The sequence below is a fragment of the Thalassophryne amazonica genome, chromosome 6, assembly GCF_902500255.1.
Source record: "Thalassophryne amazonica chromosome 6, fThaAma1.1, whole genome shotgun sequence".
Lineage (NCBI taxonomy): Eukaryota > Metazoa > Chordata > Actinopteri > Batrachoidiformes > Batrachoididae > Thalassophryne > Thalassophryne amazonica.
The window spans coordinates 128,166,556-128,194,223 of record NC_047108.1 but is presented as its reverse complement, the minus strand read 5'-3'; the positions used below and the strand labels follow the sequence as shown (position 1 = coordinate 128,194,223).

Sequence of the window (27,668 nt, the reverse complement as noted above, 5' to 3'; positions counted from 1 at the left end):
TCCACAATAACAAGAGCTTCCAAACACACGAGGTGCAGCGTCTGATCATTCATTGCATAGAAAAAACAGAAATCCACTGTCGTCCAAATGTTGTGCAGCAGTAGGATTGCACACTGAGCTGCAAATTTTAAAGTTATTTCAAGCCACAAATTAACTGTTGTTGCTGCTTGTTGGTTCATGATGTTGGAAATGTATTGCAACAGAAAACAAGATGTGCACTTCGCTACAGCGCGGTTAGATTACGAATGTTTCCTGTTTAAGGCCATTAGCAGTGGCTTTCCTGTTTTCTTTTCCTAGGGGAGATGATAATACCCTCTCATCTTGATGTGGATATCTCACCCATTTAGAGGTTTTTGTCTTTATGTGCATGTCTTTTTCAAAGTAATCAGGAAATCCCATAATCCTTCAGATCCTCAAATCCTGAAGCTCCACCACATGCAAGGATGAGTTTGGACCACAGTAGAGTCTGCAGAGTCCAGAGGAATCTCAGAAAAACAGGGTGCAATAGGTCACAGCAAAAAACAAGGTGGGAAAATGAAATGCATCAGAGAGATGGTCAATACCCTGCACACTCTACATATCACACTATAAATGTACATACATCTGTAATGGTGTTTTTGTCTATGTATGACTTCATTATGATGTCATTCATATCAGTCAATCACAAATATTTTGCTGATCAATGATCTCCATCTAGGCTGTTGAGATATACAAATAAAGCCATTTTTCAGCTTTAAAGGGCTCTTCACCTTTTACCTTTGACTAAATGACTCCCAAATGTAATCGCCTCTAGATATCTCTCAAGTTAATATTCCTACCAAGTTTGAAGGAAATTTTCCAGCCATTTCTGAATTATTTTGTTCACAGTCACACATACACGTGGCCCAGTGCAAACAATACCCTCCTTCACTGCTTTGCCTGTGCACAGGGTAGTTACACATGCATGAAAAAAAATTTGGTGAATCACAGTAACCCAAACATCTTAATACTGTTTCATAACCCATTCCATCATTGTTGTGTGAAATGGACCCTATCGATGCAAAAACAAACCATGCAGAGGGTGCAAATACATCTGGAGCACGCCCGAGCGCACATTGCTGTTTAAGTGGTGGGAAATGGAAAAGAGTGGCATCTGTTCTTTCACCTGGAGAATGTTAGCTGCACACCAGTAAAAGGGATCCTGGGACTTTAGGGGTAAGCACCAACCTGTCAGAGTGCACAGTGGACAGCGGCTGCCAAAGCTCCCTGAGGTGAAGCAGTGTAGCAGCAAAGGTAGGTTTTCTGTTTTCCAAGTGTTTTTACTCTTTTCACTATTGTTGTGTCTTTTATAACACATAATGTGTCTGAGGGAGAGATAAGGTTTTTTTTTTTGTCACAAACAGCATAGATTCACTTTGTAACCGCACAGACCCTGATACCAAATGCTTACACCAGTGGTTTGCAACAGCTTTGACCATGGCTGCATCTTAATATTTGTGTGCTTGCTTCCATAGGCAGGCAGGGTGTACATGTGTTGTGAACTCACTTATGTAAGGCGCATCTGAGTGCTGTGCTCTTTCTGCAGCATGAGACAGTACTGGACTTTAGACCTGTTTTTTTTTTTTTTTTTGCATAAACACTTTCTGATGATGAGTAATATCAATGCAACAGCTCTGCACCCAACTGCACCTCAGTTTGAGACCAACATACCCACGTGAGCGTAGTAGTGATGTAGAGGATGCGTGCGGGGGGGGTTAACTCGCAGTCACACCGTGCACTATGCACCGTCTTCTGCAAGGTGGAAGACAGAGCCTAATATTTTATTGTTCATTATGTAAAACTCAGCACTTTTACAGATCATAAAAAATTGCATAATACATCAAATATAAATCCATAAAGTTTTTAAAACTGAAGGCAAACTCACTTTAGGGTTTTTCATTGTGTTAAGACAAAAAAACTGGGTGATATTTCATCAATCACTGCTGAACAAACTACTTGACTAACCCACATGAAATGATATTAAATGGTCTCGTGATGAAACACACTCTACGTCACAGTGCCATTTAGAGACCTGCTGATCCGTGGTTTCGACAGCCTAAACTCAAAGCCAACAGGTCATTTTCTGCAGCAAAGGGGTTCAATAGCAAACTCCCATTCGCCAGTTAATGGCAACCAACCAGATATTGTTACTGAGGATGTGTATTCGCAGTGGCAATGCTGTCACCTCCTTCAAAGTGAGCATGTTCTGAGGCATCAGCAGCTGTTGGAGCCAAGATCTAGACTGCAAGAAACTGCATGTGAAGTCCAGTGGTATGAATTCTGTTTTGAGTTGCAAGAGCAGAATGCAGCACTTATATTAGCTCCATCATGCTGCCTGCTGAGCAAAGTGAACATAGAGAGTGTTTCACAGTGAGCGAAAACAACAGAGGCCACGGCGGTGAAACCCCAAAGAAAAGAGAGGGCAACTGTCTGAGATGATCCATAATATTCTAAGGGGGCATTTCCGACCTCGCCGCATTTGGTCATGATGTCCCTTTCTCATGTTCTAGATACCTTGCTCTGTGACTGTTGGCTGTTTCCAAAGAGACTGAAAGTGTGTAGAGTATTTGGAGCACTAGAGTCTATTATCGGATGTCGTAGAAGGTAAAAAAGAAAGTGTTTGGGGTTTGGGGGGGCAACTGGACTCCATCTATATGACATGTTGTGCGTAGTGCTGAACGACTTTTTCTCTCATGTTAATTTATGTTATTAACAAAGAACAAGGTCTCAGCCTCATTATATCTAAATTCTCGGTTTTGTTAAAGTGAAGCATAGGGTTAGCTACTGGTGATCACGTTAGTACCCTTTGTACGTGTCTGTTGATCTACTGTTAGTGAAACTAATGCCTCTTCCCGGTTGGTTCTGTTTGCTTTCTGTCTTGTTTGAGGCATTCTGGCAGTGTTTGGACCATACGGAGCCGCATGCTGAACAATCGGCTGGGGTGCTACCTGCACTGTTTGGATGGTGTTGTGAACTGGAGTAACACAGACTATTCCACTCGACAAACTTGAGGGCCTATACTGCTTTGGGACAATATAATTATTGACTTTCATACCACATGCAGATCCACCACTGTTATTTGGTAGAATGGCCTAAGCAGTGGGTCACCTCTCTGACCACCCACGGGTCTCCTCTGCGAGTTGTGCTGTAGCAGCAGGGTCATTGATTCTCACTGTTCTCCTGATTTAGAGGTGCTGGCCTCATGCAGACCTTTTTATCTCCCAAGGCAGTTCACAGTAGTCGTTGTGTTTGCTGTTTACATCCCACCCAATGCTAACGTTAGCACGACCCTTAGCCTCTTGCTTGCCTGTGTAAATAAACAGCAGCTGGCCCACCCGGATGGCGTTTGTATTGTTGCCGGTGACTTCAACCAAGCGTGTTTAAAGACTGTGCTCCCTAAGTTCGTGCAGTACGTGAGGTGTGCCACCAGAGGGGAAAATACATTGGACCATGTTTACTCAAACATAAAACATGCGTACAAAGTCACTCCCCTCCCCCATCTCGCTGGATCCGACCATCTCTGCCTGTCCCTCACCCCCACCTACACCCCCCTGCTGAGGTGAACAAAGCCATAACGAAAGACAATCCAAACCTGGCCTGAGGGAGTGCTCTCCCAGCTACAGGACTGCTTCTCATGAACTGTATGGGATTTATTTTCCAGCCACAACCTGCAGGAGTACACTGACACCGTACTCTCTTACATTAAGAACTATGTTGACACTGTCACCGTCAACAAAAGGGTCAGGGTTTTTCCAAACCAGAAGCCCTGGATGAACAGCGCAGCCAGTTTCTATTAAAAAGCCGCAACACCACCTTTAAATCAGGGAACAGGGCCCTTGTACAGCGTGGCCAGGTCCGATCTGAAAAGAGGCATCAGAGAGGCCAAGGCTGCCTACAAGGAAAAGATAGAGGACCACTTCGCTGTAAATGACCCCAGAAGGATGTGGCAGGGAATAAATCATATAACCACCTACAGAAGCAGCAACCCAGGAAATGCTTTAGGTCTGACGCCTCGCTGGCAGAGGAGCTGAACTGCTTCTTTTCACACTTCAAAGCAGACAGACCAGCAGCAACCCCATACCCACCACCCTCCAGCACTAGTACGCCAACACTTCAAGAACACGAAGTGAGACGTGTGCTGAAGGCGGTGAACCTCAGGAAGTTGGCCAGCCCCGATGGTGTACCTGGTACTGAAAGCATGTACTGACCAACTAGCTGGAGTTTTCACCTGCATCTTCAACCTGTCCCTGTCACAGGCCATCATTCCACTCTGCCTCAAATCCTCCACCATCATTCCAGTCCCAAAGAAGTCAGCAGTGGAGAGCATAAATGACTACAGGCCTGTTGCACTTACGCCTGTGGTCATGAAGTGCTTTGAAAGACTGGTCTCTCAGCACATCAGGGCCTGTCTGCCTCCCATTCTGGACCCCCACCAGTTTGCCTACAGGGCAAACCACTTCACAGAGGACGCTATCACCACAGCTCTCCACACCGCGCTGAGCCACCTGGAGCACCAGGGGAGCTATGTGAGGATGCTCTTCCTGGACTTCAGCTTAGCCTTCATGCACATCATCCCAGAGATCCTGGTCCAGAAACTGACACATCTGGGCATCTACACCCACATCTGCAAGTGGATCAAGGACTTCCTCACAAACCACCCACAGTCCGTGAAACTTGGCCCCCACCTTTCCTTCACCACCACACTCAGCACTGGTTCCCCTCAAGGCTGTGTACTGAACCCCCTCCTGTTCACCCTTTACACGCACGACTGCTCTCCGACGCATCCCACAAACACCATGATAAAGTTTGTGGATGACACCACCGTGATTGGGCTCATCTCGGGGGGGGGGATGAGACCGACTACAGAGACGAGGTCAATCGACTGACAGTGTGGTGTTCAGCTAACAACCTGCCGCTGAACACCACAAAAACAAAAGAAATAATCCTGGATTTCAGGAAGAACAGGGCTGACCCAGCCCCGCTCTACATCCAAGGGGACTGTGTGGAAAGGGTCAGCTCTATCAGGTTCCTGGGAGTGCAGCTCTCTGACAGTCTCTTCTGGACTGCCAACACCACAGTGGTGGTGAAGAAACCCCAGCAGCGACTCCACTTCCTGAGGGTGCTCAGGAGAAACAATCTGGAGGAGAAGCTGCTGGTGCTGTTCTACAGAGCCACCATCGAGAGCATCCTGATGTACTGCATCACAGCGTGGTACGGGGGGTGCTCAGCAGCAGACAGGAGAGCGCTGCAGAGGGTGATCAAAACGGCCCAGGGGATCACTGGCTGCTCTCTGCCCAGCCTGGAGGACATCGCCAGCGCTTGTTACCTCAGCAGAGCTGCCAGCATCAGCAAAGACACATCCCACCCCAGCAAGCACCTGTTTGACCTACTACCCTCCGGCCGACGGTATAGGTCAATCAAAACTAGGACAAACAGACTCAGGGAACAGCTTTCTCCCCAGAGCGATCACTGCTCTGAACAATAACAAATCACTCTAATCCGCACCTTCAAGTTTCTTGTGCAATATCTGTAAAACATGTACAATATGATTCCATAGTTGTATATAATTCTTGTTTTACATTTTACTTGGTCCACATTTTATTTTATTTTATCTTATGTTTATATTAGTTGTACATATACTCTGAATAATTTACCGTTAAATTTCACTATCTTTTATTTGGCTAAAAATTACTCGCACCACGGAAAGCACCTTTTTGGAGTTGCACTCGAATCTTGTTGTAATGCAAATTACAATGACAATAAAGGCGATTCTGATTTTGATTCTGATTCTGAGTCTGGTCTGCTTGAGGTTTCTTCCTCAAAAACACCAGAGGGAGTTTTGGTCAGGAGGTTTGGTCACGTTAAGCCTTCTTCTGTGTGAGGTGCCTTGAGACAGCTCTGTTGTAATTTGTCACTATATAAACAGTCAAGTAAAGACTGAGAGCATGCACTGGTGCAGCACTTTGTCGTATCCACACCACCATGGAACTTCCCCACGTCCTGGATAGCAACCAGCCAGGCAGCCAACTGGTCCATTCACCTATCTCTATAAATAAATAAATTGAATTGAATCCATCTGTGTTTTCAATGGTTCATCCATTTTGATCATAACGGACAAGCTACGGCATTAACTGGACAAAATCAGATCAAGTTTACCAGGTTTCTCAACTGTGTACAAATCTGTGCACTGAGTTTGAATTCATTTGTGTGCACATTTTAAAGAAAACTGTGGCCAGTGCTTCCCCTACCATAGGCTTGGCAGGGCTGCCTGCCAGCTCTGCGAAATACTGCTGTTACCTTTTAGCCACATTATAACCATTATAACTCTTACTGCTGTATTCCTCTTTGATGATCACATCAGAAGTTTATTTTTCCACTAATTGTCAAAAAGGAAATGAACAGAGTCAATGAGGTAACTACAGATGAGCGATTGCTGTCAGCATATATTACTTGTGGTAGTACTTTGCTTGACACCTGCACTAATCAATCTGACTGGAGCTGACGTCTACGATCGACGCACAGTTGATAAAAACAACTATATTACAAAAAATACCCCAGAAAACGCACAATGATTTCACATATATCTATTGCACTGTTAGCTGTGTGTTGACTTACTGACCCCAAGAAATGAAGGACCTCCTTCATTTCAGCAGACACTGTCCTTTGTATTATTCGTGATGATTCTCATTCACATTTCTTCTGAATTTTGGAGAACTCGCCCACGTTGCAGAAACTGATATTTTCACTGCCTGCAATGACTTAATGTACTTCAGAGGGTTCACACAAGGTTCCAGCACTCAGGAAAGACTCTCAGAAAGAGCTTATCTCCTGCACAAAAGTGACTTTAATCACAGAGCAGACCCCCCACCCCGCGCCTCCTAATCCTGCTCCAACCGCTCAAAAACTCTTGTCATCCATCCAGGAAAAGTTAAAATATTAAACTCATTAAGGAAGTCATTACATTTTAGTGAGCATGTGTTCTCCTCAGTGATTGCTGTGTTCGGTGGCCAAACAGTAACCAGCAGTGGGTCATCACGCGAGGCCACGCTTGTTGAGTTCAGTGCCGCCGTAGCATTTGGTCCAATCAGACAATTAACCTGCTTGTTGACCAGGAGCCCCTATCTCTGTCACACAGCTTCCAGCACGTCCTCCTGGGAGCCACAGGCAGAGAAGAAATATTTAAATAGATCACAGAGCGTCAGAAGCGGCAGCGTCTCTCACACGACAAGAAATAAGCAGCCGTGAAATAAAGCAAGAAGACTCACAGTCACAGATGCTCTGATGGCTGCATTTTATTTATTTATTTTTTACTATTATTATTTGCTTCACTGTGCAAGACATTAGCAGCTATGCAGCAAAACAAGCCCCATTAGGCATTAAACGTCAAAATACATCGTGAGATTTTTTCAAAGCACTTTGTTCAAAGCCTTTCCCAGGAAAACTGTTCAACGAATTATACGCCTCAAGAGAGTTACAGATGGACACAAAAAAAATATTTAACAGGTAACTGACACCAGTTATTCCTCTGTATTTTAACTTATTACTACACTGTGGAAACTTTTCCATTATTTTTGTCGAAGCTCTAAAACAGAGTTTCACATTTATTGCACATTCTTACATGCATTGTTTTGATGACTGGAGTGGATGTGCCACCAAAAGAATTACACTGAGCACCAGAGCTTATCTCCAGCCTACTATATTATATTATATTATATTATGTAAGAAAGCACAGGTAAAGGACCACCTGCTGGACATTTTTGTCTGTCACACTTCCAATGGTGCCATTAGAACGAGTGCAGGGTCATCACCCTTCATGGGGTGATGACCCTGGCTTGGGACTCCGGCGAGGGCGGTCACATCTCCTCCTCTCTCCTCTATGTGAGGAGAGAGGAGGAGGCTATGTTCTCGATGCCTGGGAGATTTGGGGGGTCGCATGCTTTCCGCCTTTCTCTGTGGAGGGCGTTGAGGATTTATTCATATTTGGTTTCATAGTAGGAGGGCTGGTACTTATTGGCTTATGTGCTGCCCTGACCTACCGGAAGATTGGCAAGACGGCTGCCACGAAAACCATGACCCCTCGCTTGTCTGTCACGATTAATGAGTTGGGCAAGGCGATGCATTCTCAGACTGCATTAACCCTTGAACTCAGGCGCAAGTTGGATATCATTTCAGAGCAAATGCGCACCTTGCAGGAGAAGGTGAAGATTTCAGAAGCCGGGGAATTTTCATAATTGGGATTTGGTTTGTTCATGTGAAGCTGGAAAAGTGTTTTTCACTGCTCAACCACAAACACGGCAGGCTTATCAGCCTCTTAAGGATAAAATGCCCATTGTTTTCCTCCAGAAGAATCTCTACGGCCTTGGGGAATACTGGCTGCCTCCTTATCACTCTAACTCCAGTACAAGGACAGACAGACTCACACATGGACAAAGACTGAAGCATGCTCCACTTTCCCTCCTACCTCCCCTCCTGCCCCCACCACACACCCCATCCTGGCTACCGCTCAAGCCACTCCTTCTCCCTTCGGGGGCTGCACAGTTTTAGCTGCGGCAGGTCCCCGTTCCCTCCAAGCTGATGGTGGCTCGACTCCTGTTGCAGCGGCTACCACACACTCACATCGCCTCAATTTGGAAAACGGCCTGTTTCAAGTTTAGTACATATAAACAATGTCAAATGTATATGTGTTGTCTTAATTCTGATGTGTGACATTATTATGGTAAACAAGTAATAATTGTGGATTAATTGATGTATTTTGTCTGTGGAAACGTGAGTGTGGACTTAATCTCGTTGTTGCACTTGTAATGACAATGACAATAAAGCACATCCATCCATCCATATACTATATTATATTATATTATATTATATTATATTATACTGTTTCTAAACAGAATCTTTAATTTGAAATGCTGAAGCATTCCCATTCAACAAAGAAAATATTATTTTTACCTTTTATTTTATGAAAGAAACAAAGAATTTTTGAACTTCCATTTGAAAATCATTTAAAGCACATTTTTAAAATGTGCACCTCTCAGTTTATGACAACACAAAGACAGTAACTGATTATCACTCAACAGTAAAATCAATATAAACATCTGACTATCATAACCCAATTTTCTTATAAGTAGTGGGAAACCACCTAAAAGACGTTATGTAGTTTTGTGGCCTAAACTTTAATTTCATAGGTGAAAAGTGATGACGCATTTGACTTACAAAATTTTATTTTAAACCATGTGTATTTAGCAGTTTGTCAATACTCTGTATTCTGCATTTTTAATTGTGTTTTTTATTATCTGTGATTACACTAAAAAGTTTCATTCAGTAGATTCAATATCCACCAGGTGAGTGAATTTAAATCAGTGTTGTGCTTTAAAACAATTAAAACTTCTTTTCTTGCAGTGACTGACCAACTGGTCTTTTATAACAAGGACAAACACTATGCAGCACCATAACTAAATTATTAATGCTTCTAATGCTGTTAAATATTTGTCAGTGTCATGAAGGTAGGTAAATGAATAATGTATGTCAATATATAATTAAAGGAGTTTAAGTGCTTTATAATTACTTCTGTCTGTCTAGTTATTAGCAGAATTACTACACAGATTAAGTGATTTTTCAGATATTCAGTGGTATTTCTGAGTCCTGTAAGAACAAAAAGCTTGATAATGGCGTGTATTGCTCATCAGAAAACACTTTCAGATACACAGTTCCTGACAACAGTATGCACTCTAATGACTGCGTATCTCTGATCACTTAAAGAAAACAATGAAAGGCATCAAAGGCGTGATGTGTTTTTTTTTTTTTTTTTCGAGAATTGTGACACCATTTAATGACATTCTAGTTGCATCATCACTTAATTTAATGACAAATGATAGGCTGATTGATATAAGATCACATCTTGAGCTCTACTGGTTTGGGGAGGTGTTCTCGCAAATGTGTTTTTGGACAATTATGACAGGATTTTGTGATGTCTTCTTGATTATATCACAGCATCACTTATATCATTTGATGACAAATGATTTACTGATTAAAATAAGTTTCATATAATCTCTGGAGTTTAGCCCGACTGGTTGCACAGATATCTTAGAAGATGAACCTTGAATCTTAGAAGAACTTGACCTTTGACTGATCTCCTCCAATAGATAATCATCTGGAGATATTGGCTGAGTTTGGTGAGAACTGTCTCATTCTTTTCTGAGCAGAGGTGGGATGAAGTCACTGTCAAGTCATTCTCAAGTCATCAATCTGCAAGTCCCAAGTCAAGTCTCAAGTCAGTTTGCAAACAATTGGTGGTCATTATGACAAAAGACTTGACTTGGGATTTGCTGATTCATGACTTGAGAGTGACTTGATGGTGACTTCATCCCACCTGTGTTTCTGAGTTTTGTTTTGTTTTAGTTTTTATTTTTTATTTTTTTGTACATAGATACACATGAGTGATTACAACTGTCATGGAAAATGTTTTGGCATTTAGGTTTGATCTCTACATTATTCTCTCTCTGGCATTATTGTGATAATTGTTCTCCATGTTATCTGGCTAATTCTACCCATTGGTAAATAGTCTCTATTTTGGGCAATACTATCCTCCTGCCCTAGAAAAACTGTTGCCTATTAGACTGAACATCCATGATGCTGACTTCTGCCTGGTTTTGACCTAGGCTTTTTGCCTGCAGGACAATAAAACTGCTTTTACCTTCCATTGTTGTGGTTCTCTGCACTGAGTCCTCTGCCAAAACCATTACAACAATACCCTGTGCTACCACCACTTTGCACCATGGTCTGTACACCATCTCCAAATGATATAGTCTGAAAAGATGTTTGATGGGGTGGAGTGATGGTGCATAAAACATGCTGGTTATGTTCACGTCAGTCACAAAATGAATGCTGCAGCAGTGGAAATATCATTCCTAAATAAGACTGATGGATTTGTCCTGATTTTACAAACTATATATGTTGCCTGATGGGAAATGCACCTTAATAATAAACACAGCCTGTTTTTTCTTGCCCATTAAATTTTAGATTGAGGCATGGCTGTGGTCTTAAGTCAACGTCTCAATCTGTAAAAGTGATTGCAACAACATTTTCTTAAACAAAAAGTGTCATTCTACAACACTTTGAAATTGGCTGTCACTTTCCTCCTGCAGACCGTGCAATAATTTAAAAAATGTGATGAACTGTGTTTACTCTTATAACATCTGTGCTGTTGCTCAATTGCGTTCCTGCTTCAAACATTAAGGTCAGTTTGGTCACCCGACCTTCAGTCACCTCATTAATGTCTGAGTTTTGTTCACTGGTTAGGTAGCACACCGATCCCCTGCCACCTGACCTGGTGTACACCTGCAAGCATGCCAGATCTATCAGGCTCTGCAGCCTCACAGACTTAACACCAGTCTGTAGAAAATTAATTTTTTACCATACAGGGAGCTAATATACTCAACAAAAATATAAATGCAACACTTTTGGTTTTGCTCCCATTTTGTATGAGATGAACTCAAAGATCTAAAACTTTTTCCACATACACAATATCACCATTTCCCTCAAATATTGTTCACAAACCAGTCTAAATCTGTGATAGTGAGCACTTCTCCTTTGCTGAGATAATCCATCCCACCTCACAGGTGTGCCATATCAAGATGCTGATTAGACACCATGATTAGTGCACAGGTGTGCCTTAGACTGCCCACAATAAAAGGCCTGTCTGAAAGGTGCAGTTTTGTTTTATTGGGGGGGGGGGATACCAGTCAGTATCTGGTGTGACCACCATTTGCCTCATGCAGTGCAACACATCTCCTTCGCATCATCCGTGAAGAGAACACCTCTCCAACGTGCCAAACGCCAGTGAATGTGAGCATTTGCCCACTCAAGTCGGTTACGACGACGAACTGGAGTCAGGTCGAGACCCCGATGAGGACGACGAGCATGCAGATGAGCTTCCCTGAGACGGTTTCTGACAGTTTGTGCAGAAATTCTTTGGTTATGCAAACCGATTGTTTCAGCAGCTGTCCGAGTGGCTGGTCTCAGATGATCTTGGAGGTGAACATGCTGGATGTGGAGGTCCTGGGCTGGTGTGGTTACACGTGGTCTGCGGTTGTGAGGCTGGTTGGATGTACTGCCAAATTCTCTGAAACGCCTTTGGAGACGGCTTATGGTAGAGAAATTAACATTCAATACACGAGCAACAGCTCTGGTTGACATTCCTGCTGTCAGCATGCCAATTGCACGCTCCCTCAAATCTTGCGACATCTGTGGCATTGTGCTGTGTGATAAAACTGCACCTTTCAGAGTGGCCTTTTATTGTGGGCAGTCTAAGGCACACCTGTGCACTAATCATGGTGTCTAATCAGCATCTTGGTATGGCACACCTGTGAGGTGGGATGGATTATCTCAGCAAAGGAGAAGTGCTCACTATCACAGATTTAGACTGGTTTGTGAACAATATTTGAGGGAAATGGTGATATTGTGTATGTGGAAAAAGTTTTAGATCTTTGAGTTCATCTCATACAAAATGGGAGCAAAACCAAAAGTGTTGCCTTTATATTTTTGTTGAGTGTACATACAAAATCCTATATCAAGCTATAGGATTTGGTTTTATATGAAAATATGAGAAAAAATAATACTGAAAAGCAGCTGGAGTTCTGTAATATAACTATATAAAACATCATGAGAGCAGCACAGCAGACGGACTGCGTGACATTATCACATCACAATTTCTAGCAATGGAGGATGCTCATTGATTTGCTCCATGCTACCTGCATGCCACTATATGGATACTGTAATTTCCAAAAGGCATCATAATAACACTAACAGGCTGTGATCTGGCCCCCGTAAAAATAGATTAAGCTGTTTTTCAGTCTCAGCAATTTTCATCACCAGGGATTCTAAATGGACACACTTCTTCCATTACACACACAAGTTCTAAGCACCTGCAAGTGCACAATGAAAGCTTTGCTCCAGACACTGTTTCACTGCCCTGAACAACAGCACTGTTAGTCATGACTAATATTCCAGCAAAACGGCAACCACGCTGTGTGCACAGAGTGATGCGGACAGAGTGAGAAGATTATAGCTTCTAATTCTGTTTAACAAAAATAGAAAGGAGGAGGTTAATTGAAATGATAATATATTCTGGAAAAGCCTTAACTGACTGTTAGAATATTTAGCAGAGAGACTATATAGGTGAAATGGATATTTAATGAATATTTAATAGTTTACACACAAGTGAAGCAATAAATTTTTTTCAGCAGTTGTATAATCATTAGTAGTGATTGTATTATGTTAGTATTGCTGTTAAAACATGATGTATCACAATGCCCTAAATTATTCTTTGAATGCTTTCTTCTTTCATCACAATCAAAAACTGGAATTAACTGAATTAGTTTGATTTGATCATTATATTAAAATAGAAATGTAAAAATAAATCAGTGCTCAAATGCCACTGCGCTCACAGATACACCTACATGCTGACTTACAAACAATGCGCAATGAAAGGTTGTAACTGTCAAATGTGCAAAATAGTGCGTATTGTCAATTTAGCATGTTTGCTTTTACAATTATGCAATTTGGGGTTTGTCCACATGAGTGTGCAAAATTCTGGGAGGGAACATGGAAAAGTGAGGGTTGCACACGCATCATGATTTATCAAGGTGAAAAGGAAATTTAGCGGGTCCTGATAGCGTCTGTATTTTGCAAATTTGAAAGCTTGGATTTAATTTATTGCAGTTGGCACACTGCTGTTCCAACAATACAAAGGCTGGTGCCTCCTTGTACACAGAATAAAGAAAAATCATTCATTGTAAGGATGCCTTCACACATAATACAAATGTGGCTGAATTGCACACAAAGCAGGAATTGTATGCAATACGTGTAAAATCGGAGCTACCTCTGACACCTCGTACACCTGTTGCGACAACTACGAGGTCTGTGAGAAAAGTATCGTACCTTTTTATTTTTTCAAAAACTATATGGATTTGATTCATATGTTTTTCCGTCAGCCAAGCTTGAACCTTCGTGCGCATGCGTGAGTTTTTTCACACCTGTTGGTTGCGTCATTCACCTGTGGGCAGGCTTTGAGTGAGCGCTGCTCCACCCCTCTCGTCGTTGTTTCATTGCGAGGAAATGGCGGAATGATTTGGGCTTTTTTTCCATCAGAATTTTTTCAGAAACTGTTAGAGACAAGCAGCTGGAAATTCAAGCAGCTGGCTTTCGGTGAAAATTTTACGGGCTTCACAGAGAATAAGGAGTGTTACTACAGCTTTAAGGATGACCCACAATGGCGCTCGGCACGCCGCGCTCCGAGCTGCGATGACGAGGCAGAAACCACCACATCATTTCTAAACGGATGGCTGTGTGGAGCCGGGACTGTTGTGTGCAATTTCTCTGGTTATCACAAGAGCTGGACATCAGCCATTTTCCGGCAGATTTCACTTTTAACAAGAGATTTTGTCATGGAAAGCAGCGCGGAGGCTTTGCGAGTCACGACCAATTCGCTGATGAAGCGAGACAAAGGAACACCTCCGTTATGGAGTGTTAGAGGACAAGTTGGGACATGCCTATCTCGGCTTTCAGTGCTTACCAGTCGAGTGAGTATAAGAGAAATTGTGGAGAGCTGTACATGTCCCAACTTGTCCTCGAACTCTCCAAAACAGAGGTGTTCGCGGTGGACAGTTCTACAGAACTTTCGGTTCCGCTTCCTGAAGCCACCGTTAAGCCATCCGGAAATTCCATGCCGCTGCAGCAAATCACAGCACGCGAGCCCACAGTCTCGGCTACGGTATCTGTAGCAACGGCAGCAATGACACCGCTCCTTCAGGTTGCTCAATCCTCTACAGTTCCACAAGCATTTTCGTTGAGCCTGCCTCGGCGTGTGCGGCGGTGGAGGTGCCAGCCGAGCATGCGCCGCTGACTTCCACAACAGTGCTGACATCATCAGAACGGCCTTCTCAGCCTGACATGAAGCAGTCGTTCCCAGCCACGCCCACGACGCCTCCTCCGCCTTCAATGGAGCTCATGTCTCTGGGATCTCCTGCAATGTCCACAACGGCGTCAGAGCTCACGTCACCGGGATTTCTTGCCACGCCTACATCGCCAGAGTTATCGCCTCCTGCCCTCCTGAAGACATCATCTAAGGACTGTAACTGCGGGACAGTCAGTGACTTTTCTTTTTTGTTTTTGGTTATGCTCCTCTGTTCCCATGTTTATAGAGCGGGCAGAGATCTGTTAAAGATACCGCACCTAAACCTGAAAATGTTTTCATGTGGATCTGTAGGTTCTCTGTTTAAGATACCACGACTTAACCTAAAATGGTTTTCTTGCAAATCTGAGAATTTGTTAAAATTACCACGCCAAGAGCCTGAGATGGTTTACTTGTCAGTGTTTTCTGGAATTAATGAGTGCCATCTGTATTATGTTGAGCTGCCAGCTCTTTTCATTTTTTGTGCCCCCTACTGAGAAAGTCTGTCATTTTGTGGGATTAAATTCCACTCCTGTTATTGCTGAGTCCTTTCATAAGTTCTTGAACTGCTTTTCCCACTCTGCTCAGGTTCTGAATTCATTTGGAGAGATCAGTTATTTTCTGTGTTGTTTGCCTGAAATGATGTTAAAGAGTTGCTTATATTCTGGTGAGAGTCCTTTTCTGCAGCTGTGTTTCTCATCTTTTTTCTTGCTTGCCTCTACTGGTGGTTGGCTCTCACTGCGGTATTGTATCACTTCCTGTTCCGGAGCACAGCGGTGTTTTTCTCCTGTTTCCTGCGCAGTTAGATTGATCTAGTTATCTAGATTACGATTTGTTTCCCAGTGTAATCTTTACGTGCCTTAACTAAAGCACTCCTTCTGCTGAATCACCTCTAAATTATTCACTTTGCATGTTTTTAGGAATCCGCTAGGTTAGCGTAGCTACTAGCTCTTAGCCGATTTAGCATGGCGGCTTCTCCTGTCTCTCCCACACTTTTCTGCTCTGGGTGTGAAATGTTTAGTTATTCCTCGGCCTCCTTTAGCAGTAATGGTACTTGTAATAAGTGCAGCTTATTCGTAGCTTTGGAGGCCAGGCTGGGCGAATTGGAGACTCGGCTCCGCACCGTGGAAAATTCTACAGCTAGCCAGGCCCCTGTAGTCGGTGCGGACCAAGGTAGCTTAGCCGCCGTTAGTTCCCCCCTGGCAGATCCCAAGCAGGCTGACTGGGTGACTGTGAGGAGGAAGCATAGTTCTAAACAGAAGCCCCGTGTACACCGCCAACCCGTTCACATTTCTAACCGTTTTTCCCCACTCGACGTCACACCCGCCGAGGATCAAACTCTGGTTATTGGCGACTCTATTTTGAGAAATGTGAAGTTAGCGACACCAGCAACCATAGTCAATTGTCTTCCGGGGGCCAGAGCAGGCGACATTGAAGGAAATTTGAAACTGCTGGCTAAGGCTAAGCGTAAATTTGGTAAGATTGTAATTCACGTCGGCAGTAATGACACCCGGTTACGCCAATCGGAGGTCACTAAAATTAACATTAAATCGGTGTGTAACTTTGCAAAAACAATGTCGGACTCTGTAGTTTTCTCTGGGCCCCTCCCCAATCGGACCGGGAGTGACATGTTTAGCCGCCTGTTCTCCTTGAATTGCTGGCTGTCTGAGTGGTGTCCAAAAAATGAGGTGGGCTTCATAGATAATTGGCAAAGCTTCTGGGGAAAACCTGGTCTTGTTAGGAGAGACGGCATCCATCCCACTTTGGATGGAGCAGCTCTCATTTCTAGAAATCTGGCCAATTTTCTTAAATCCTCCAAACCGTGACTATCCAGGGTTGGGACCAGGAAGCAGAGTTGTAGTCTTACACACCTCTCTGCAGCTTCTCTCCCCCTGCCATCCCCTCATTACCCCATCCCCGTAGAGACGGTGCCTGCTCCCAGACCACCAACAACCAGCAAAAATCTATTTAAGCATAAAAATTCAAAAAGAAAAAATAATATAGCACCTTCAACTGCACCACAGACTAAAACAGTTAAATGTGGTCTATTAAACATTAGGTCTCTCTCTTCTAAGTCCCTGTTAGTAAATGATATAATAATTGATCAACATATTGATTTATTCTGCCTAACAGAAACCTGGTTACAGCAGGATGAATATGTTAGTTTAAATGAGTCAACACCCCCGAGTCACACTAACTGTCAGAATGCTCGTAGCACGGGCCGAGGAGGAGGATTAGCAGCAATCTTCCATTCCAGCTTATTAATTAATCAAAAACCCAGACAGAGCTTTAATTCATTTGAAAGCTTGTCTCTTAGTCTTGTCCATCCAAATTGGAAGTCCCAAAAACCAGTTTTATTTGTTATTATCTATCGTCCACCTGGTCGTTACTGTGAGTTTCTCTGTGAATTTTCAGACCTTTTGTCTGACTTAGTGCTTAGCTCAGATAAGATAATTATAGTGGGCGATTTTAACATCAACTCAATCAATCAACTTTTTTCTTATATAGTGCCAAATCACAACAAACAGTTGCCCCAAGGCGCTCCATATTGTAAGGCAAGGCCATACAATAATTATGAAAAACCCCAACGGTCAAAACGACCCCCTATGAGCAAGCACTTGGCAACAGTGGGAAGGAAAAACTCCCTTTTAACAGGAAGAAACCTCCAGCAGAACCAGGCTCAGGGAGGGGCAGTCTTCTGCTGAGACTGGTTGGGGCTGAGGGAAAAAAACAGGAAAAAGACATCGATCACTAATGATTAAATGCAGAGTGATGCATACGGAGCAAAAAGAGAAAGAAACAGTGCATCATGGGAACCCCCCCACAATCTACGTCTAAAGCAGCATAACCAAGGGATGGTCCAGGGTCACCCGATCCAGCCCTAACTATAAGCCTTAGTGAAAAGGAAAGTTTTAAGCCTAATCTTAAAAGTAGAGAGGGTATCTGTCTCCCTGATCTGAATTGGGAGCTGGTTCCACAGGAGAGGAGCCTGAAAGCTGAAGGCTCTGCCTCCCATTCTACTCTTACAAACCCTAGGAACTACAAGTAAGCCCGCAGTCTGAGAACGAAGCGCTCTAATGGGGTAATATGGTACTACGAGGTCCCTAAGATAAGATGGGACCTGATTATTCAAAACCTTATAAGTAAGAAGAAGAATTTTAAATTCTATTCTAGAATTAACAGGAAGCCAATGAAGAGAGGCCAACACAGGTGAGATATGCTCTCTCCTGCTAGTCCCCGTCAGTACTCTAGCTGCAGCATTCTGAACCAACTGAAGGCTTTTTAGGGAACTTTTAGGACAACCTGATAATAATGAATTACAATAGTCCAGCCTAGAGGAAATAAATGCATGAATTAGTTTTTCAGCATCACTCTGAGACAAGACCTTTCTGATTTTAGAGATATTGCGTAAATGCAAAAAGGCAGTCCTACATATTTGTTTAATATGCGCTTTGAATGACATATCCTGATCAAAAATGACTCCAAGATTTCTCACAGTATTACTAGAGATCAGGGAAATGCCATCCAGAGTAACGATCTGGTTAGACACCATGCTTCTAAGATTTGTGGGGCCAAGTACAATAACTTCAGTTTTATCTGAGTTTAAAAGCAGGAAATTAGAGGTCATCCATGTCTTTATGTCTGTAAGACAATCCTGCAGTTTAGCTAATTGGTGTGTATCCTCTGGCTTCATGGATAGATAAAGCTGGGTATCATCTGCGTAACAAAGAAAATTTAAGCAATACCGTCTAATAATACTGCCTAAGGGAAGCATGTATAAAGTGAATAAAATTGGTCCTAGCACAGAACCTTGTGGAACTCCATAATTAACTTTAGTCTGTGAAGAAGATTCCCCATTTACATGAACAAACTGTAATCTATTAGACAAATATGATTCAAACCACCGCAGCGCAGTGCCTTTAATACCTATGACATGCTCTAATCTCTGTAATAAAATTTTATGGTCAACAGTATCAAAAGCAGCACTGAGGTCCAACAGAACAAGCACAGAGATAAGTCCACTGTCCGAAGCCATAAGAAGATCATTTGTAACCTTCACTAATGCTGTTTCTGTACTATGATGAATTCTAAAACCTGACTGAAACTCTTCAAATAGACCATTCCTCTGCAGGTGATCAGTTAGCTGTTTTACAACTACCCTCTCAAGAATCTTTGAGAGAAAAGGAAGGTTGGAAATTGGCCTATAATTAGCTAAGATAGCTGGGTCAAGTGATGGCTTTTTAAGTAATGGTTTAATTACTGCCACCTTAAAGGCCTGTGGTACATAACCAACTAACAAAGATAGACTGATCATATTTAAAATTGAAGCATTAAATAATGGTAAGACTTCCTTGAGCAGCCTGGCAGGAATGGGGTCCAATAAACATGCCGATGGTTTGGACGAAGCAACCAAAGAAAATAACTCAGACAGAACAACCGGAGAGAAAGAGTCTAACCAAATACCGGCATCACTGAAAGCAGCCAAAGATAACGATACATCTTTGGGATGGTTATGAGTAATTTTTTCTCTAATAGTCAAAATTTTGTTAGCAAAGAAAGTCATGAAGTCATTACTAGTTAAAGTTAATGGAATACTCAGCTCAATAGAGCTCTGACTCTTTGTCAGCCTAGCTACAGTGCTGAAAAGAAACCTGAGGTTATTCTTATTTTCTTCAATTAGTGATGAGTAGAAAGATGTCCTAGCTTTACGGAGGGCTTTTTTATAGAGCAACAAACTCTTTTTCCAGGCTAAGTGAAGATCTTCTAAATTAGTGAGACGCCATTTCCTCTCCAACTTACGGGTTATCTGCTTTAAGCTACGAGTTTGTGAGTTATACCACGGAGTCAGACACTTCTGATTTAAAGCTCTCTTTTTCAGAGGAGCTACAGCATCCAAAGTTGTCTTCAAAGAGGATGTAAAACTATTGACGAGATACTCTAACTCCCTTACAGAGTTTAGGTAGCTACTCTGCTCTGTGTTGGTATATGACATTAGAGAACATAACGAAGGAATCATATCCTTAAACCTAGTTACAGCGCTTTCTGAAAGACTTCTAGTGTAATGAAACTTATTCCCCACTGCAGGGTAGTCCATCAGGGTAAATGTAAATGTTATTAAAAATGATCAGACAGAAGGGAGTTTTCAGGGAATTTGGGACCTTTCAAAAGGTCTGAAAATTCACAGAGAAACTCACAGTAACGACCAGGTGGACGATAGATAATAACAAATAAAACTGGTTTTTGGGACTTCCAATTTGGATGGACAAGACTAAGAGACAAGCTTTCAAATGAATTAAAGCTCTGTCTAGGTTTTTGATTAATTAATAAGCTGGAATGGAAGATTGCTGCTAATCCTCCGCCCCGGCCCGTGCTACGAGCATTCTGACAGTTAGTGTGACTCGGGGGTGTTGACTCATTTAAACTAACATATTCATCCTGCTGTAACCAGGTTTCTGTTAGGCAGAATAAATCAATATGTTGATCAATTATTATATCATTTACCAACAGGGACTTAGAAGAGAAAGACCTAATGTTTAATAGACCACATTTAACTGTTTTAGTCTGTGGTGCAATTGAAGGTGCTATATTATTTTTTCTTTTTGAATTTTTATGCTTAAATAGATTTTTGCTGGTTATTGGTAGTCTGGGAGCAGGCACCGTCTCTACGAAGATGGGGCAACGAGGGGATGGCAGGGGGAGAGAAGCTGCAGAGAGGTGTATAAGACCACAGCTCTGCCTCCTGGTCCCAACGCTGGACAGTCACAGTTTGGAGGATCCAAGAAAATTGGCCAGATTTCTAGAAATGAGAGCTGCTCCATCTAAAGTGGGATGGATGCCGTCTCTCCTAACAAGACCAGGTTTTCCCCAGAAGCTTTGCCAATTATCAATGAAGCCCACCTCATTTTTTGGACACCACTCAGACAGCCAGCAATTCAAGGAGAACATGCGGCTAAACATGTCACTCCCGGTCTGATTGGGGAGGGGCCCAGAGAAAACTACAGAGTCCGACATTGTTTTTGCAAAGTTACACACCGATTTAATGTTAATTTTAGTGACCTCCGATTGGCGTAACCGAGTGTCATTACTGCCGACGTGAATTACAATCTTACCAAATTTACGCTTAGCCTTAGCCAGCAATTTCAAATGTCCTTCGATGTCGCCTGCTCTGGCCCCCGGAAGACAATTGACTATGGTTGCTGGTGTCGCTAACTTCACATTTCTCAAAACAGAGTCGCCAATAACCAGAGTTTGATCCTCGGCGAGTGTGTCGCCGAGTGGGGAAAAACGGTTAGAGATGTGAACGGGTTGGCGGTGTACACGGGGCTTCTGTTTAGGGCTACGCTTCCTCCTCACAGTCACCCAGTCAGCCTGCTTTCCCGACTGCCCGGGATCTGCCAGGGGGGAACTAGCGGCGGCTAAGCTACCTTGGTCCGCACCAACTACAGGGGCCTGGCTAGCTGTAGAATTTTCCACGGTGCGGAGCCGAGTCTCCAATTCGCCCAGCCTGGCCTCCAAAGCTACGAATAAGCTGCACTTATTACAAGTACCGTTACTGCTAAAGGAGGCCGAGGAATAACTAAACATTTCACACCCAGAGCAGAAAAGTACGGGAGAGACAGGAGAAGCCGCCATGCTAAATCGGCTAAGAGCTAGTAGCTACGCAACCTAGCGGATTCCTAAAAACACACAAAGTGAATAATGTGTAAATAATTTAAAGGTGATTCAGCAGAAGGAGTGCCCCAATCAAGGCACCAAACAGGCCATGAAGCAGCACAGGCAACGCACGACAACGGTGCTAAAATAAAATAAAAATCAACTAAACACGCTGTGGAGCAGCACAGATAACGCACGACAACAGTGCTAAAAGAGAAAAAAAAAAAAAAAAAGAAAAAAAAAAGAAATAAATAAAAATGAAAGCGTTAGCAAGCTAGTTAGCTTGCCAACGCTGATGAAAGTTAACTGATAAAAGTGCTCCGTCACGATGTTTTGACCGTTAGAGGTCTTCCTTAGGCGTTGGAGCACAGTAAAAAAGTAAAAAAAAAAAAAAAAAAAAGTAAAAAGGTAAAAAAGTAAAAAAGTCTTGAAAAAGACTGTTAATTCAAGTCCAAAGCAGCAGGTAGCAGACTCTGTGTAAACAGTCCCAACAGAGAGCCAAAATTCTGATGCCAACACGTAAACCAACACGTATCTGAACACGTATCAACTTCCCAAACATCCACACAGATGCTGAGAATGACAGCCTCAACACTGCATTTAATCTATTATTAGACTCTATTGGCTTTGCTCAAAAAGTAAATGAGTCCACCCACCACTTTAATCATATCTTAGATCTTGTTCTGACTTATGGTATGGAAATAGAAGACTTAACAGTATTCCCTGAAAACTCCCTTCTGTCTGATCATTTCTTAATAACATTTACATTTACTCTGATGGACTACCCAGCAGTGGGGAATAAGTTTCATTACACTAGAAGTCTTTCAGAAAGCGCTGTAACTAGGTTTAAGGATATGATTCCTTCTTTATGTTCTCTAATGCCATATACCAACATAGTGCAGAGTAGCTACCTAAACTATGTAAGGGAGATAGAGTATCTCGTCAATAGTTTTACATCCTCATTGAAGACAACTTTGGATGCTGTAGCTCCTCTGAAAAAGAGAGCTTTAAATCAGAAGTGCCTGACTCCGTGGTATAACTCACAAACTCGCAGCTTAAAGCAGATAACCCGTAAGTTGGAGAGGAAATGGCGTCTCACTAATTTAGAAGATCTTCACATAGCCTGAAAAAAGAGTCTGTTGCTCTATAAAAAAGCCCTCCGTAAAGCTAGGACATCTTTCTACTCATCACTAATTGAAGAAAATAAGAACAACCCCAGGTTTCTTTTCAGCACTGTAGCCAGGCTGACAAAGAGTCAGAGCTCTATTGAGCTGAGTATTCCATTAACTTTAACTAGTAATGACTTCATGACTTTCTTTGCTAACAAAATTTTAACTATTAGAGAAAAAATTACTCATAACCATCCCAAAGACGTATCGTTATCTTTGGCTGCTTTCAGTGATGACGGTATTTGGTTAGACTCTTTCTCTCCGATTGTTCTGTCTGAGTTATTTTCATTAGTTACTTCATCCAAACCATCAACATGTTTATTAGACCCCATTCCTACCAGGCTGCTCAAGGAAGCCCTACCATTATTTAATGCTTCGATCTTAAATATGATCAATCTATCTTTGTTAGTTGGCTATGTACCACAGGCTTTTAAGGTGGCAGTAATTAAACCATTACTTAAAAAGCCATCACTTGACCCAGCTATCTTAGCTAATTATAGGCCAATCTCCAACCTTCCTTTTCTCTCAAAAATTCTTGAAAGGGTAGTTGTAAAACAGCTAACTGATCATCTGCAGAGGAATGGTCTATTCGAAGAGTTTCAGTCAGGTTTTAGAATTCATCATAGTACAGAAACAGCATTAGTGAAGGTTACAAATGATCTTCTTATGGCCTCGGACAGTGGACTCGTCTCTGTGCTTGTTCTGTTGGACCTCAGTGCTGCTTTTGATACTGTTGACCATAAAATTTTATTACAGAGATTAGAGCATGCCATAGGTATTAAAGGCACTGCGCTGCGGTGGTTTGAATCATATTTGTCTAATAGATTACAATTTGTTCATGTAAATGGGGAATCTTCTTCACAGACTAAAGTTAATTATGGAGTTCCACAAGGTTCTGTGCTAGGACCAATTTTATTCACTTTATACATGCTTCCCTTAGGCAGTATTATTAGACGGTATTGCTTAAATTTTCATTGTTACGCAGATGATACCCAGCTTTATCTATCCATGAAGCCAGAGGACACACACCAATTAGCTAAACTGCAGGATTGTCTTACAGACATAAAGACATGGATGACCTCTAATTTCCTGCTTTTAAACTCAGATAAAACTGAAGTTATTGTACTTGGCCCCACAAATCTTAGAAGCATGGTGTCTAACCAGATCCTTACTCTGGATGGCATTACCCTGACCTCTAGTAATACTGTGAGAAATCTTGGAGTCATTTTTGATCAGGATATGTCATTCAAAGCGCATATTAAACAAATATGTAGGACTGCTTTTTTGCATTTACGCAATATCTCTAAAATCAGAAAGGTCTTGTCTCAGAGTGATGCTGAAAAACTAATTCATGCATTTATTTCCTCTAGGCTGGACTATTGTAATTCATTATTATCAGGTTGTCCTAAAAGTTCCCTAAAAACCCTTCAGTTAATTCAAAATGCTGCAGCTAGAGTACTGACGGGGACTAGAAGGAGAGAGCATATCTCACCCATATTGGCCTCTCTTCATTGGCTTCCTGTTAATTCTAGAATAGAATTTAAAATTCTTCTTCTTACTTATAAGGTTTTGAATAATCAGGTCCCATCTTATCTTAGGGACCTCGTAGTACCATATCACCCCAATAGAGCGCTTCGCTCTCAGACTGCAGGCTTACTTGTAGTTCCTAGGGTTTGTAAGAGTAGAATGGGAGGCAGAGCCTTCAGCTTTCAGGCTCCTCTCCTGTGGAACCAGCTCCCAATTCAGATCAGGGAGACAGATACCCTCTCTACTTTTAAGATTAGGCTTAAAACTTTCCTTTTCGCTAAGGCTTATAGTTAGGGCTGGATCGGGTGACCCTGGACCATCCCTTGGTTATGCTGCTTTAGACGTAGATTGTGGGGGGGTTCCCATGATGCACTGTTTCTTTCTCTTTTTGCTCCGTATGCATCACTCTGCATTTAATCATTAGTGATCGATCTCTGCCCCCCTTCACGGCATGTCTTTTTCCTGTTTTTTTCCCTCAGCCCCAACCAGTCTCAGCAGAAGACTGCCCCTCCCTGAGCCTGGTTCTGATGGAGGTTTCTTCCTGTTAAAAGGGAGTTTTTCCTTCCCACTGTTGCCAAGTGCTTGCTCATAGGGGGTCGTTTTGACCGTTGGGGTTTTTCATAATTATTGTATGGCCTTGCCTTACAATATGGAGCGCCTTGGGGCAACTGTTTGTTGTGATTTGGCGCTATATAAGAAAAAAAGTTGATTGATTGATTGATTGATTGATACCCAGTACTGTGCTAGCTGTCTCCCTCATCACATCTGCAGTACTTTTCCAGTTGTCCAAAATTGCTTCCCCTCCAACCAGTGCTTTTCTCACCTGCTCGCTAAATTTCACACAACAGTCTTCCTCCTTCAGCCTCCACCATCTCATCCTTTGTTGAGCTCTCACTCTCTTCTTCTTCATTACCTCTAAAGTCATCCTACAAACAACCATCCTATGCTGTCTAACGACACTCTCTCCTGCTACCACCCTACAGTCTGTGATTTCTTTTAGCTTGCATCTCCTATAAAGAATGTAGTCCACCTGTGTGCACCTTCCTCCACTCATATGTTACCCTGTGCTCCTCCCTTTTCTTAAAGTAGGTATTCACCACAGCCATTTCCATCCTTTTTGCAAAATCAACTACCATCTGTCCTTCCCCATTCCTATCCTTGATACCATATCTACCCATTACTTCCTCATCACCTCTGTTCCCTTCACCAACATGCCCATTGAAGTCTGCTCCTATCACCACTCTTTCATGCTTGGGCACACTCTCCACCACCTCATCTAACACACTCCAGAAATCTTCTTTCTCCTTCATCTCACAACCTACCTGTGGGGCATATGCACTGATGATATTCATCATCATCCCTTCAATTTCCAACTTCACACTCATCACCCTGTCAGACACTCACTTAACCTCCAACACACTTTAACATACTCTTCCTTTAAAATGACCCCAACACCATTTCTCTTCCTGTCCTCACCATGGTACAACAACTTGTACCCACCGCCGATGCTCCTGCTCTTACTTCCCTTCCACTTGGTCTCTTGCACACACAATATGTCTATCTTTCTCCTCTCCATCATATCAATCAATCAATCAATTTTATTTATATAGCACCAAATCACAACAAACAGTTGTCCCAAGGTGCTTTATATTGTAAGGCAAGGACATACAATAATTACGTAAAAACCCCAACGGTCAAAACGACCCCCTGTGAGCAAGCACTTGGCGACAGTGGGAAGGAAAAACTCCCTTTTAACAGGAAGAAACCTCCAGCAGAACCAGGCTCAGGGAGGGGCAGTCTTCTGCTGGGACTGGTTGGGGCTGAGGGAGAGAATCAGGAAAAAGACATGCTGTGGAGGGGAGCAGAGATCGATCACTAATGATTAAATGCAGAGTGGTGCATACAGAGCAAAAAGAGAAAGAAACACTCAGTGCATCATGGGAACCCCCCAGCAGTCTAAGTCTATAGCAGCATAACTAAAGGATGGTTCAGGGTCACCTGATCCAGCCCTAACTATAAGCTTTAGCAAAAAGGAAAGTTTTAAGCCTAATCTTAAAAGTAGAGAGGGTGTCTGTCTCCCTGATCTGAATTGGGAGCTGGTTCCACAGGAGAGGAGCCTGAAAGCTGAAGGCTCTGCCTCCCATTCTACTCTTACAAACCCTAGGAACTACAAGTAAGCATGTAGTCTGAGAGCGAAGCGCTCTATTGGGGTGATATGATACTATGAGGTCCCTAAGATAAGATGGGACCTGATTATTCAAAACCTTATAAGTAAGAAGAAGAATTTTAAATTCTATTCTAGAATTAACAGGAAGCCAATGAAGAGAGGCCAATATGGGTGAGATATGCTCTCTCCTTCTAGTCCCCGTCAGTACTCTAGCTGCAGCATTTTGAATTAACTGAAGGCTTTTCAGGGAACTTTTAGGACAACCTGATAATAATGAATTACAATAGTCCAGCCTAGAGGAAATAAATGCATGAATTAGTTTTTCAGCATCACTCTGAGACAAGACCTTTCTGATTTTAGAGATATTGCGTAAATGCAAAAAAGCAGTCCTACATATTTGTTTAATATGCGCTTTGAATGACATATCCTGATCAAAAATGACTCCAAGATTTCTCACAGTATTACTAGAGGTCAGGGTAATGCCATCCAGAGTAACGATCTGGTTAGACACCATGTTTCTAAGATTTGTGGGGCCAAGTACAATAACTTCAGTTTTATCTGAGTTTAAAAGCAGGAAATTAGAGGTCATCCATGTCTTTATCTCTGTAAGACAATCCTGCAGTTTAGCTAATTGGTGTGTGTCCTCTGGCTTCATGGATAGATAAAGCTGGGTATCATCTGCGTAACAATGAAAATTTAAGCAATGCCGTCTAATAATACTGCCTAAGGGAAGCATGTATAAAGTGAATAAAATTGGTCCTAGCACAGAACCTTGTGGAACTCCATAATTAACTTTAGTCTGTGAAGAAGATTCCCCATTTACATGAGCAAATTGTAATCTAATAGATAAATATGATTCAAACCACCGCAGCACAGTGCTTTTAATACCTATGGCATGCCCTAATCTCTGTAATAAAATGTTATGGTCAACAGTATCAAAAGCAGCACTGAGGTCTAACAGAACAAGCACAGAGATGAGTCCACTGTCCGAAGCCATAAGAAGATCATTTGTAACCTTCACTAATGCTGTTTCTGTACTATGATGAATTCTAAAACCTGACTGAAACTCTTCAAATAGACCATTCCTCTGCAGATGATCAGTTAGCTGTTTTACAACTACCCTTTCAAGAATTTTTGAGAGAAAAGGAAGGTTGGAGATTGGCCTATAATTAGCTAAGATAGCTGG

At 42.4% G+C, this 27,668-nt stretch overlaps 1 protein-coding gene and 1 long non-coding RNA gene across 2 annotated transcripts in view; both read right to left on the bottom strand.

Annotated features, from left to right (window-relative positions):
- Positions 1 to 27,668, bottom strand: part of syt6a (synaptotagmin VIa) — a 216,889-nt gene that overhangs the window by 32,142 nt on the left and 157,079 nt on the right. The window lies entirely within an intron of this gene.
- LOC117513095 lies at positions 1,536 to 6,059 on the bottom strand. The gene is made up of 3 exons (XR_004561455.1): positions 5,943 to 6,059; positions 1,900 to 1,902; positions 1,536 to 1,547 (listed from the first exon to the last, which is right to left on the bottom strand). It is a non-coding gene; the product is annotated as an uncharacterized LOC117513095 (long non-coding RNA).